This window comes from Oryctolagus cuniculus, chromosome 12, assembly GCF_964237555.1.
Source record: "Oryctolagus cuniculus chromosome 12, mOryCun1.1, whole genome shotgun sequence".
Taxonomy (NCBI): Eukaryota; Metazoa; Chordata; class Mammalia; order Lagomorpha; family Leporidae; genus Oryctolagus; species Oryctolagus cuniculus.
In genome coordinates, this window is record NC_091443.1 from 78,276,688 (window position 1) to 78,291,496 (window position 14,809).

Consider the following 14,809-nt stretch of genomic DNA (forward strand, 5'->3'; position numbering starts at 1 on the left):
CGGCATGTGTGGAGGACGAATGCGCCGCCGCCGCCGCCGCCTCCTCCCACTCCTTCTTCTTCTTCGCTGCCGCCGCCGCCGCCACCTCAGGAGCCGCTGACAGGGGAGGCAGGAGGCGGGCGGCCCGGCCCTGGCGGCGCACTCACAGCGCCCTCTGAAGAGGAGGTCTGCGCTCTTCGCCGCTCTCGAGTCGCAGACACAAAAGCCCCCAGCCTGGAGCCGCCTGCAAAACCCGCTCCTGGGCGGGCGAGGGACGTGGCGCAGCCCCGCGGCTTCCCCGCCCTGCGCTCCCCAGCCCCGCGCGGGGACGGGCTTCGGGGGGCGGGGGCCGCTGCCTAGTCCCGCGGCGCCTCCCGCCGCCGCCGCCGCCGCCGCCGCCGCCGCCTCGCGCTCCGCCTCGGCCCAACCCCCACGGCCCGCGCGCGCCTCTCGCTTCGCGCCGGGGCTCGCGGGCCCGCGGCTCTTGCAGTCGGGGCGGGCAGCGCGCGCCGAGGGGCCGCCCCGCCCCGCGCCCGGCGCTCCCTCACTGCCCGCCAGGCCCGAGGACGGCCAGCGCCGCGGCCGACGCGCCCCGGCCGGGCTTCGGTGAGGAAATGCCAGCTTCGAACTTCGTCGGAAGCCCCGGCAGGCATCTTTGCCTCGCGGTCAGGGATCTGAAAGAGGAACGTACGAAGCGAGAAAACTTTGTAAGCGGGAGCCGCGGAGTTCTCGGCCGGCTTGCGGAGACACCATTTCTTCGACTCGGTGCCCGTAGCCTGGACACCTGTTTGTGGAATGCTCCCAACTTGGTGTTTTAACGGCTTGTCTCTTCAGGAAAGAGCGACGTGGAATTAAGCTAAGGAAGGGCGATGGAGTGGATGGCTGGACCTCACGGAGACGTTACGTTTAAGGACAACCCCCTACTGTGCTTGCAAATTAGATTGGATCACCGGTCCACATCCATCTGTTGGGCTGTGTGCTGTGAGGCAACTTAGGTAACCTCTCTGAGTCCCAGTTTTCTGATGTGTACAGGTCGAGAGGGCTACACCGCCACGACATCCTTTGCCCTGTTAAGAAACACTTTTCCCTGCTTTTAGTTAGATTTTCTAGTCATCCGGTTAGAGAGACTCTGTAGACGCAGACTCTGATCCCGAGTCAGGTGAAACACGGAGTTAGTTTTGATGTCAGAATCACTGAGAAGCATTCATTATGCATGAGGACATCGAACTCACCAAAACGGGAATCTCATCCTTCCGCGACAAGGTTCATAGAACTCATTCAACTGTGCGATGTCGGAAACCGGAGATAAACCACACTAGAGTCTTACCAGCTGCAGAAGAAACAAGTACCACTGCAATGGAATCTGCTTTAAAAGACACCCTGGCATGGCCAGGGGACAAATGGTACCCCTTATCTAGGAAAGGGAGGGCAAGCTGGGGTTCCTAATTAGAAGATTCAGCCTAGGACAGGCTAAGGAAAATGTTGGTACAGGAGCACATCTGTGGATAAGTTTCCCCCTCCCGCAGTTTACTGGAATGTAAGCTCCATGCGGGCAGGAATTTCATACAGATCAGAACTGTATCCTCCGGTACATAACTGGCATATAATGCGTTCCAAAAGATTTTTGAATGGTTGTATGAAAAAATAGGCTGGAAGTGCCCAAGGGGACTAAATTGTCAGGGATTTGGTAAGTGTCAAAAAGCAGAAGCAATTGGTAATAATAAAGCAAATTGAAGTAATGCTCTACCTCACAGGGTTGTTGAGGGAAGATGTGAAAACACTTTGAAAGTATCAATCAATATGGAAATGCAGGGCTTTTTTATTATTATTATACAGCTGTTAGTGAAAGGAGAATGGTTGGAAAAAATCATTGCTAAAAGATTTTGATTTTTTATTGTTTCTCCCTAAAGTTAGATATTCAGAAATAATATGTGATTCAAAAGAAATGGCTCCTTTTTATTGATTCATCAAGAATAAAAAGACCTCCTTACACAGACATGGTTTTTCAGATCAATTTGACTTCCAAATCCTGACCGACCAGTGACTTGCACATATCCAGATGACCTAGAGAGCATTCAAAATTTTCAGATTCCAAGCCCCCTCCCCAGATTCACGGAATCAGAATTTCTGAGGATGAGGTCTAGAAATCGGTCTTCACATGCTCTCAGGGTGATTCAAAAGCAACCAACAGATTTGGTGACATGTATTTATGAGCCATATGGTACACACATTGTTAGCTGAAGATATATGGAGATTAATGAGACAATAGTGCTTGTCCTTAAGGAGTTCACAGATTCAGGGAGGAAGTAATAATGCAGAGTGGCCAAGCATTACAGTACACTACAATGTCACACTGTGGAGAAACTTTCTACTCATATTGGGAGGCAGATAGCTGGTAACGTTTGGGAGAGCCTTGTGAAAGAGTAGATGGGGCAGATGTTTGGCTTACTGGTGAAGCCATTGGGATGCCTGTACCTCATGTACTCCTGCACTCCAATTGTACATGTACACTGTACTCCAATTACAGCTTCTTATGCATACGCTGGTAGGAAGGAGGTGATGGCTCAAATAGTTGGGTCCCTGCCACTTGTATGGGAGACCCAGAATGAAGGGGACCCTGACTTTAGCCTGGTTCAAGCCATTCCTGATTGTTGAGGCATTTGGAGAGTGAACCAGTGAATCAGAGATCTCTCTCCTCTTTTTCCCTCTTTCTACTTTTTAATGGGCAGAGTTTCAGTTTGAGATGATAGAAATTTTCTCAAGATGGATAATGGTGATGGCTGCATAGTAATGTGAATATAAATAATGCCAGTAAATCGTACACTTGAAAATAGAGGGACCAGTGTTGTGGTACAGTGGGTTAAGCTGTTGCTTGTCATGCCAGCATCCATATTGGAATACCAGTTCAAGTCCCAGCTACTCTACTTCTGATCCAGTTCCCTGCTAGTGCACCTGGGAAAGCAGCACATGATGTCCCAAGTACTTTGGGCTTTGTCCATCCACATGGGAAATCTTGATGGAGTTCTTGGCTCTTAGTTTCAGCCTGGCCCAGCCCTGGCTCTTGCAGTCGTGTGAGGAATGACCCAGCAGATGGAAAATGTCTTTCTCTGTCTCTCCCTCTTTCTATCACTCTGCCTTTAAAATAAATAATCCTTCAAAAATAGTTAGAATGGTAATATTTTTACATTATATGTATTTTACCACCTAAGTTGGGAGGAACATGTAGGAATTAGCAAAATATTGCAAGGGAAAATAGTGTTTTTAAAAAAATTCATTGATTGATTGATTGATTGATTGATTGATTTGAAAGGCAGAGCAACAGGGTTGGGGGGTAGAGATCTAACTTCTGATTCACCTCTGAAATGGCCACAACTTCCGGATTGGGCCAGGAACTCCCATGGGTAGGGACCCAGGGAGCTGGATTGGAAGCAGAGCATCTGGGATACAGGATACTGGCATCACAAGAGGTGACTTAGCCTGCTGCATCACAACATGAGCCCCAAAAGTAGAGTCTTTTAATCACAAGAAACAATTTCCAAAGGAAATAAGGGGTGAAAAAGAACGAATCTTTTGGAGACCTTAAGTAGTTAGGAGTGGCTGGAGTATAAGGTATGTTTTGAGAAGTGGCAGGAACCAATTTTGAGGAAGTAGACAGGGGCTAGATTTCTGAAGGGTATTGCATGTCATAGAAACAGTTTAGGATTTTATTCTGGAAGCAGTAGAAAAGTATTGAGGAGTTTAAGCAGGTGAGTGCCATGTTTAAGTCTCTGTTTTAGAACGATCATTCTGGGGCTGGCCCCGTGGTACAGTGGGTTAATACAACACCTGCAGCGCCGCCATCCCATATAGGCACCAGTTCTAGTCCGGGCTGCTCTTCCAATCCAGCTCTCTGCTGTGGCCTGGGAAAGCAGTGGAAGACAGCCCAAGTGCTTGGGCCTCTGCACCTGAGTGGGAGACCCAGAAGAAGCTCCTGGCTCTTGGCTTCGGATCGGCGCAGCTCCAGCCGTTGCGGCCAGTTGGGGAGTGAATCATCGGATGGAAGACCTCTCTCACTCTTTCCCTCTCTTTCTCTCTGTAACTCTGACTTGCAAATAAATAAATAAATCTTTTTTTAAAAAAACACCATGTATTTGTTCATCATTCTATGAACAAGCAATTTGTGCTGGACTTGGTTAGAACAACTTTTCTCAGCACTACCTAGTGTTGGTCAGACAGCATTTGTGATCAGTTGGTAGCCAGTGGACTCACACACAGGTATGGTTGTTTGCTGGTTGTAAGCAGGAGAAATGAAAGTAACTGAGATACAGGAGCCAGCATTGTCACACAGATATAGGAGTCACATTGTCACACATATGCCTGTGACACCAGCACCCCATATGGGCTCAGATTGGTGTCTCGGCTGCTCTAACCCTGATCCAGCTCCCTGCTAATGCACCTAGGAGTACAAGTGTTTGGGCCCCTACTACTCACGTGGGAGATCTGGGTAAAGCTCCTGTTCTTGGCTCTTGGTATTGGCCTGGTCCATCTCCTGTTGTTGTGGTGATCTAGGGAGCGAACCAGCAGATGGAAGACTCTCTTTGTTGCAGGGAAGTGAACCCGAGGATGGAAGTCTCTCTCTCTCTCTCTCTCTCTCTCTCTCTCTCTCTTTCTCTCTCTTTCTCTTCCTCCCTCCCTCCCTCCCTCCGACTCTGTAACTCTGACTTTCAAATAAATAAATCTTTAAAAAGAAAAAAAAAAAGAACGTATCTGGGATATGTGCTAGCATCCAGGAGACTAGTCTGGGCTCTTTTCATCTGATGGAAGTTACTGGGTTTCCAAAGGTACCAAGAAAGGAAGCCCTACCCTTTCAAAACTTTGTGTCTGATTGGCTAGAAAAATTTATATGACCAAGCCTAGAGTCATTGTGGGAGTGAGTTACCCAGGGATTTGGATACAAGGAAGGCAGAACAAATCTGGGTCATTACTTCAACAATCATTGTACGTATCCTTATTTTTGAGAGAAGAACACATCATGCTCTCAAACAAATGCTTTCCACTCCTTCACAGCATCTGTCATGTTCTTCTATTCTTGCTTATCTTGGAAATGTCAGATTCCCATGAAGATCCATCAAAATGCCTCACCAGTGCTATTAATAGTCAATGCCATCAATACAATACAGCATGCCCATCTATAAACCTTTTTGTGTCAAATTAAAATTGCATCCTGTGAGGTCCTAATTGTATTGAAGCCTGGTGTGCGCTCTCTCTCTCTCTCTCTCTCTCTGTGTATATATATATATATATATATAATCTCTAATATGACAGAATTCCTAATAAAAATATCCTTTTACCTTGCTGTGGTCTATCCATGAAACCTTAAAAGGAATTCCAGGGTTATCATTACTCCATTTCTCATACAGAAATATACCCATAAATATTCTTGGTGTGGCTATGCCAGTCATGCCTAGACTCAGCAGGAGGCACAGCTTAGGCTGTAGACAGGGTCAGTGGACCTTTCCTGTGGAGGGTTTGCAGGTGCATTCATTCTGTGTCACAACTACCCAACTCTGCCATTATAGCATAAACGCTACCACAGGTAATATGCAAACAAGTGAGTGTGATCATCTTTCAATAAAACTTTCACAAAAGTAAAGCAGGCAGTGGGCTGAATTTGGCCTATGGGGTACAGTTTGTTGACCTGTGGACCATATAAAGGACTCTAGAGCTCAAGATTCAGACCTAGGCTGCAGATATACATACACATGGAGAAGATACTATCCACGAATGGATAAATCCATGAGCCAAGGATAGGATGCAGGAAATGTTGACATGATAAAGTGTAGACAAAGACAGAGGAGACTAAACGGGCCAGCGTTGTAGCACATTGGGTTAAGCTGCCACCTGTGACACCAGCATCTCAGATGGGTACCAGTTTGTGTCCCAGATGTTCCACTTCTTTTTTTTTTATATATTTATTTATTTATTTGAAAGTCAGAGTTACACAGAGAGAGACGGAGAGGCAGAGAGAGAGAGAGAGAGAGAGAGAGAGAGAGAGGTCTTCCATCCACTGGTTCACTCCCCAGATGGCCGCAATGGCTGGAGCTGCACTGATCCAAAGCCAGGAGCCAGGAATTTCTTCATGGTCTCAGACCACATGGGTGCAGGGACCCAAGGACTTGGGCCAACTTCTACTGCTTTCCTAGGCCATAGCAGAAAGATGCTCCATTTCTGATCTAGCTCCCTGCTAATGTGCCTGGGAAAGCAGAAGAAGATGGCCCAAATCCTTGAGCCCTTGCACCCACATGCGAGACCTGGATGGAGTTCCAGGCTCTTGGTGTCAGTCTGGCCCAGCCCCAGCCATTGCAGCCATTTAGAATGAACCAGTGAATGGAAGATTTCTCTAACTCTGCCTTAAAAATAAATAAATAAATAAAGTTTTAAAATAAGAGACTATAAAAGAAGTGAATTTATTTATTTATTTACTTATTTGAAAGGCAGACTTCTAGAGAGCGAGAGGCAGAGAGAGAGAGAGAGATCTGTCTGCTGATTCCATTACTCAAATGGCCATAATAGCCAGAGTTGGACCACACTGAAGGCAGAAGCTTCATCCAGGTATCCCACTTGGGTGTAGGTGCCCAAGGCCTTGAGCCATCTTCTGCTGGTTTCCCAGATGCATTAGCAGGGAGTTGGATTGGAAGTGGAGCAGCCAGGACTCAAACTGGAGCCCATATGAGATGCCAGCACCGCAGGTGGTGGCTTACCCACTGTGCCACAGTGCCAGCACCCTCCCTCCATTATTCTTTTAATGTGTATTAACTACAAATCATGTTCAAGATAGTCTGATATGAAATAAATTCCTGGGGGGCTGGCGCTGTGGCGTAGTGGGTTAATACCCTGGCCTGAAGTGCTGGCATCCCATATGGGCATAGGTTCAAGACCCAGCTGTGCCACTTCCGATCCAGCTCTCTGCGATGGCCTGGGAAAGCAGTAGAAGATGGCCCAAGTCCTTGGGCTCTTGCACCCACGTGGGAAACCTGGAAGAAGCTCCTGGCTCCTGGCTTCGGGTTGGCGCAGCTCCAGCTGTTGGGGCCAATAGGGGAGTGAACCAGCAGATGGAAGACCTCTCTCTCTCTCTCTCTCTCTCTCTCTCTCTGTGTGTGTGTGTAACTCTGACTTTCAAATAAATAAATACATCTTGAAAAGAAAGAAATTCCTGGGACTGTCATTGTGGCGTAGAACTGCTGCCTGTGATGCCAGCATTCCATATGGGTGCCGGTTTGTGTCCCAGCTGCTCCATTTCCAATCCAGCTCCCTGCTAATCACCTCGGAAAAGCAGTGGAAAATGACCCAAGTGTTTGAATCTCCACCACCTATGTGGAAGAACCATAAGTAGTTCCTGGCTCCTGATTTTGGCCTGGCCCATTGTGGCCATCTAGGGAGAGAACCAACAGATGGAAGATCTCTGGCCTCCCACTCCACTCTGTAACTCAGTCAAATAAGTAGATCAAAGAAACAAAACAAAACAAGAAGGAAGGAAGGAAGAAAGGAAGGAAGGGAGGGAGGGAGGGAGGGAGGGAGGGAGGGAGGGAGGGAGGGAGGGAGGGAGGGAGGAAGAAAATTCCTTTAGCCCCAATTTGGATTCACACAAATTGTACATTAATGTACTCTGAAATACATGCTATTCAAGGACTTTCTAAGTATTTCTAGTGGGTATTATTTTTAAAGGAAATAAATAGGACATTTATAATTTTTTAAAAAATATTAAAGTTTGCAAGTCAAGAAAGCTGTCTATGTAGCTCTCCATCTTGATCAGTGCTTGTCATTCAAATTTGACATAACCTCTTGAATAAATAACCAAAGATTGAGTTTAACATCACTATTATAAGAATATCCATTGCATTTTTCTTGGACAGCATGGTTTAAAATATTTACGTCTGCAGCATCATATTTTAAGTGACATACCTCTAAGCATTTGTCTTTGATCTTCGGTCCCAAGAGCACAGTGAGTTACATTCTTCTTATATGACAGCTGATGAAACCAATATAGCAAAGTAGTGTGGGATTTTTTGTCTTGTTTTGCACTGTTTTTTAACAGAAGATTTTTTTTTCAGGAAATAAACCCTGCCAACACAGGCAGACTGTATCACTGCGGGAGCCTGAGAAATTTTTTGAGAACATGTGGCAACGAGCAAGATGTGTGCATATTTGTGAATGAAACACAGCAAGGCAAGACTACCTAAGAAACATGACAAATCTTGGTGTTAAAACAACAAAGTATAAATATGGAACAATTGGCATTTTTATGAACTCTCTTTTAAGAGACAGAAAATGTGCCAGTTCTAAACCTTTTTGCTTGCTATGTGTGTTTGAAGGGAAAGAGTGGGAACAGGGAGACGACAACTTTGTACAGTAATGTTCCTCTGAGTACCCAATTTTTGCACGTTCACTTTTTACAAAGATAAGTTTACATAAAAGTCACCATTTTAATGAGTATAATTCACTGTATAGTTCACCAACTTTTTAGTTTATTTCCCATATCCATAGAGTTATATAACCATTAGCACTATCTAATTCCAGAACACCTTCATCACACCAAAAAGAAATGTACTGGCTGGTTAGCAGTCACTCCCTATGCTTTCACATCCTCATCCCATGGCAATGAATAATCTACTTTCTGTGGCTATGGATTTGCCTACACTGGGCATTTCATTCAGTATCAATGAAATCCTATCAGATAATTGGGTCATTTATGAGTGGCTTCTTTCAATTAGCATAATGTTTTTGAGAGTCATCCATGCTATGTATGTATGTATTATTATTATTTTTTTTTTTTTTTTGACAGGCAGAGTGGACAGTGAGAGAGAGACAGAGAGAAAGGTCTTCCTTTGCCGTTGGTTCACCCTCCATTGGCTGCCACGGCTGGCGCACCGCGCTGATCCGATGGCAGGAGCCAGGTGCTTCTTCTGGTCTCCCATGGGGTGCAGGGCCCAAGCACTTGGGCCATCCTCCACTGCACTCCCAGGCCACAGCAGAGAGCTGACCTGGAAGAGGGGCAACTGGGACAGAATCTGGCGCCCCGACTGGGACTAGAACCCGGTGTGCCGGCGCCGCTAGGTGGAGGATTAGCCTATTGAACCGCGGCGCTGGCCCTGTATGTATGTATGTATGATTATTATTTTTAGAGCAAGGGCTCAGCTTGTTTTTGTTTTGTTTTGTTTTGTTTTGTTTTGTTTTGTTTTGAATTTGAAAGGCAGAGGGGCAGGTGCTGTGGTACACGGTTAACACCCTGGCCTGAAGCACCGGCATTCCATATGGGCGCAGGTTCAAGACCTGCTGCTCCACTTCAAATCCAGCTCTCTGCTGTGGCCTGGGAAAGCAGTGGAAGATGGCTCAGGTCCTTGAGTTCCTGCACCCACGTGGGAGACCCAGAAGAAGCTCCTGGCTCCTGGCTTCCGATTGGCGCAGCTCTGGCGGTTTCAGCCAATTGGGGAGTGAACCATCAAATGAAAGATCTCTCTCTCTCTCTCTGCCTCTCCTCTCTCTGTGGAACTCTTTCAAATAAATAAAATAAATCTAAAAAAAAAAAAAAGAGGCAGAGATCTTGCATCTGCTAGCTCACCCCCGAGATGGCCACAATGGGCTGCGCTGTGCTGATCAGAAGCCAGGACCTTCTTCTGGGTCTCCCACACAGGTGCAGGGGCCCAAGGATTTCGGCCATCTTCTACTGCTTTCCCAGGCCATAGCAGAGAGCTGGAGTGGAAGTGGAGCAGCTGGGACTCGAACTAGCGCCCATATGGGATGCCGGCACTGAAGGCAGTGGCTTTACCTGCTATGCCACAGCGCCAGCCCCATATATGTATTATTACTTCATTCTTTTTATGATTGAATAATTTGAGGGGTCTTCAAAAACTTCATGGAAAATGTGAATTATGAAGAAACTGTGCATGGATTTCAAAAACTTTTTGCCCCAAACTAAATTTATGGTTTTTCAAAAAGATTTATTTATTTATTTGAAAGGCAGAGTTAGGGACTGGCACTGTGGCATAGTGGGTAATGCCGCCGCCTGCAGTGCCGGCATCCCATATGGGCGCTAGTTCGAGTCCCAGCTGCTCCACTTCCAATCCTGCTCTCTTCTATGGCCTGGGAAAGCAGCAGAAGATGGCCCAAGTCCTTGGACTCCTGCACCTGCGTGGGAGACTCGGAAGAAGCTTCTGGCTCCTGGCTTCAGATTGGCGCAGCTCCGGCCATTGTGGTCATCTGGGGAGTGAACCAGCAGATGGAAGACCTCTCTCTCTCTCTCTCTCTCTCTCTGCCTCTCTGTAACTTTGCCTTTCAAATAAATTAATTAATTAAAAAAAAAAAAAGAAAGAAAGAAAGGCAGAGGTAGAGGTAGAGAGAGACAGAGAGAGTCCTCCATCCGCTGGTAACTCCTCAAACGGCCACAACAGCTGGGGCTGGGCTAGTCTGAAGCCATGAGCCTTGAGCTTCTTCCAGGTCTCCCACATGGGGGTAGGGACTCAAGGACTTGGGCCATTTTCTGCTGCTTTCCCATGTGCATTAGCAGGGAGTTGGATTGGAAACAGAGCAGCCAGAACTTCAACTGACACCCATATGGGATGCCGGCTTTGCAGGCAGAGGCTTAATCTTCTGTGCCACAGCAAAGTCCCCATAAATTTATGTTTTAATTCCATCGTTTCAGGAACTTTTTGAAGTACACCTTATATTCCATTATACAGATATACATGAGTACATTCACTTCTTCTATTTAAAAAATTTATTTATTCTCATCTACTTAAGAGGAAGAGAGAGATATAGGTCTTCTATTGTTGGTCAAGCTCATAAGAGCCAAGACTGGGCCAGGATGAAGCCAGAGAGCCAGGAACTACATCCAGGCAAATTATATGGGTTACAGGGGCACTTGAGCCAACCGACCTGATGCCTCCCACAATGCAAAAGGAGGAAGCTGGATTGGAAGCAGAGTAGCTGGGACTCAAACTGGCACTCCATATGGAATGTGAATTTTTGAAGGTACCTTGTGAAAGCTTATCTGTAGTTACAAAAAAAAAGTAAATAAACTACTGCTATCTAAAGATTGAGGTTACCTTAACAGTGCAAAGTTGACAAATATGGCTTTAGGAAAAGACAGAAAGACTTATACATTTAAAGAAACATTAAACAATTTATCCCTACATTGAAAAACTCTTAGCTAGACTAACAGAAAAAGAGATAATTCAAATACATAAAATGAGAGCTAAAAATGGAGACATTATGACTGATAACCACAGAAATACTAAAGTTTGCTCGACATTGCTATGAACAATTATTTGGAAACAAGTTTCATAATCTTTAAGAAATGAACAAATTCCTAGACACATAAACCTTACCAAGATTCAATTATGAAGAAAGAAAACACCTCAACAGACCAGTAAGGGTAGGGAGATTAAATTACTGCCAAAAATCTCACTTCAATAAACAACCCAGGACCAGATGACCTCACTTGATGACCTCTAAATATAATTTTTTTAGTGAACATCAACCTTCTTAAATTATTTGAACAAACAGAAGAGGAAGGAATTCCTCTAAACTCATTCTGTGAGAACAGCATTACCTTGATACCAAAACCAGATAAAGACACAACAGTAACAACAAAAAAGTGAGCTACAGGTCAGAATCCCTGATGAATATAGACACAAAAATCTTCAACAGAAAACCAGCAAACTGAATCCAAAAGACTGTTAAAAGATGATTTGTCATGATCAATTTGGGATTCCTCTTAGGGATGCAAGAATGGTTCAACATATGCAAATCAATACCACATCAACCGAAAGAAGAAAAATTGTATGGTAATCTCAGGAGATGCGGAATAGGCATTTAATTAAACTCAACCTCCTTCATGCTAAAATTAGGAATGTACCTCAACATAATAAAGGCAAACAGTCAACAGTTATAAAAAAGCAAATAGCTGGGCTGGCACTGTGGCTTAGTGGGTAAAGTGCCGGCATCCCTTATGGGCACCCGTTCAAGACCCGACAGCTCCACTTCCGATCCAGCTCACTGATCATGGCCTGGGAAAGCAGCGGAGCATGGCCCAAGTGCTTGGACCCCTGAAACCCATGTGGGAGACCTGGAAGTAGCTTCTGGCTTCTGGCTTTGGCCTGGCTCAATCCTGGCCCTGCCATCTGGGGAGTGAACCAGCAGATGGCAGATGGAAGATGTCTCTCTAACTATTTCAAACAAATAAATTTTTTAAAAAATGTTTTTTAAGTGTGTGTATTACTCAAAATTATTTACAGATTCAATGCAATCCCTATCAAAACATCAATTACTTTTTTTTTTTTTTTTTTTTTTTACAGAGCTAGAAAAAACACTACTGAAATTTGTATGGAACTATAGAAGACTCCCAATAACCAAAGCAATCTTGAGCAAAGGAACAAAGTACAAGGTATTACACTACCTGGCATTAAAGTATACTACAAAGCTACAGTAATTAAAATAGCATGGGGGCTGGCGCCATGGCGCACTAGGTCAATCCTCCGCCTGCGGTGCCAGCATCCTATATGAGTGGCGATTCTAGTCCCAGCTGCTCCGCTTCCCTTCCAGCTCTCTGCTATGGCCTGGGAAAGCAGTGGAGGCTGGCCCAAGGGCTTGGGCCCCTGCAGCCGCATGGGAGACCAGGAGGAAGCACCTGGCTCCTGGCTTTGGGTTGGCGAAACTCCGGATGTTATGGCCATTCGGGGAGTGAACCAACGGAAGGAAGACCTTTCTCTCTGTCTCTCTCTCATTGTAACTCTACCTGTCAAATAAATAAATAAAATCTTTATTTTTAAACTTTTATTTAATAAATATAAATTTCCAAAGTACAGATTCTGGATTACAGTGACTCCCCCCCCCCCATAACTTCCCTCCCACCCACAACCCTTCCCTTTCCCGCTCCTCTCCCATTCCATTCACATCAAGATTCATTTTCTTTTTTTTTTAAACTTTTATTTAATGGATATAAATTTCCAAAGTACAGTTTATGGATTACAATGGCTCCCCCCCCCTCATAACTACCCTCCCACCCGCAACCCTTCCCTTTCCCGCTCCCTCTCCCCTTCCATTCACATCAAGATTCATTTTCAATTCTCTTCATATACAGAAGATCAGTTTAGCATATATTAAGTAAAGATTTCAACAGTTTGCATCCACATAGAAACACAAAGTGAAAAATACTGTTTGAGTACTAGTTATAGCATTAAATCACAATGTACAGCACATTAAGGACAGAGATCCTACGTGAGGAGTAAGTGCACAGTGACTCCTGTTGTTGACTTAACAAATTGCCACTCTTGTCTATGGCATCAGTAATCACCCTAGGCTCTTGTCATGAGTCGCCAAGGCTATGGAACCCTTTTGAGTTCACCAACTCTGATCATATTTAGACAATAAACAAAATCTTTAAAAACAAACAAACAAACAGCATGGTATTGGTATAAAAATGGATCCAGGGCCATCTGCAGTGCTGGCATCCCATATGGGCACTAGTTCAAGTCCCAGCTGCTCCACTTCTGATCCAGCTCTCTGCCATGATGTGGAAAAGCAGTATAACATGGCCCAACTTCTTGTCCCTGCACCATGTGGGAGACCCGGAGGAAGCTCCTGGCTCCTGTCTTTGGATCAGCAGAGCTCCAGCCATAGTGGCCGTCTGGGGAGTGAACCAGTGGATGGAAGACCTCTCTCTCTCTCTCTCTCTACCTCTCTACCTTTCTACCTCTCCTTCTCTGTGTAACTCCTACAAGTAAATAAATAAATCTTGAAAACAACAACAACAAAATGGATCCTTATACCAGTGGAACAGCATAGAGACCCTAGAAATAAAACTCACACATCTACAGCTAACTGATCTTCGACAAAGTCACTAACAGTATTTACTGGAAAAAGAGTATTTTCAATAAATGGTGCTGGGAAAATTGGATATCCAGAAGCAGAAGAATGAAACTAGATCCCTCTCTCTCAACATGGACAAAAATAAACTCAAAATGTATCAATCAAAGATGAGACGTTGCAATGACTAGAGGAAAACATAGGGGAAATACTTCCGAACATTGGTATGGGCAACGATTTTTTGGACCCAACAAAAACAAATACATGGGGCCAGTGCTGTGGCACAGTAGGCTAAGCCACATCATATATCAGTGCCAGTCTGTGTCCTGGTTGCTCCATTCCCGGCCCAGCTCTCTCCTTACAGCCTGGGAAAGGAGGGGAAGATGGTCCAAGTGCCTGGGCCCATGCATCTATGTGGGAGGTCTTGAGGAAACTCCTGGCTCCTGGCTTTGGATTGGCCCAACTCTGGCCATTGCAACCATTTTGGGAGTGAAATAGCAGATGGAAGACGTTTCTCCCTGTCTCTCCTTCTCTTTGTCTATAATTCTGCCACTCAAATAAGTAAAATCTTTTTAAAAATGGAACTAGACAAATGGGATTTCATCAAATCAGAGTTTCTGCACACCAAAGGAAATAATCAACAGGCCGGCACAGCGGCTCACTTAGCTAATCCTCTGCCTGCGGCACCCACACTCCGGGTTCTAGTCCTGGTCGGGGCGCTGGATTCTGTCCCCGTTGCCCCTCTTCCAGGCCAGCTCTCTGCTGTGGCCCAGGAGTGCAGTGGAGGATGGCCCAAGTGCTTGGGCCCTGCACCCATGTGGGAGACCAGGAGGAAGCACCTGGCTCCAGCTCGGTGCAGCGTGCTTGCTGCAGCGCGCCAGCCATGGTGGCTATTTGGGGGGGGGGGGTGAACCAATGAAAAAAGGAAGACCTTTCTCTCTAACTCTGCCTGTCCAAAAAAAGGGATTAATTTTCAGAATACATAAGG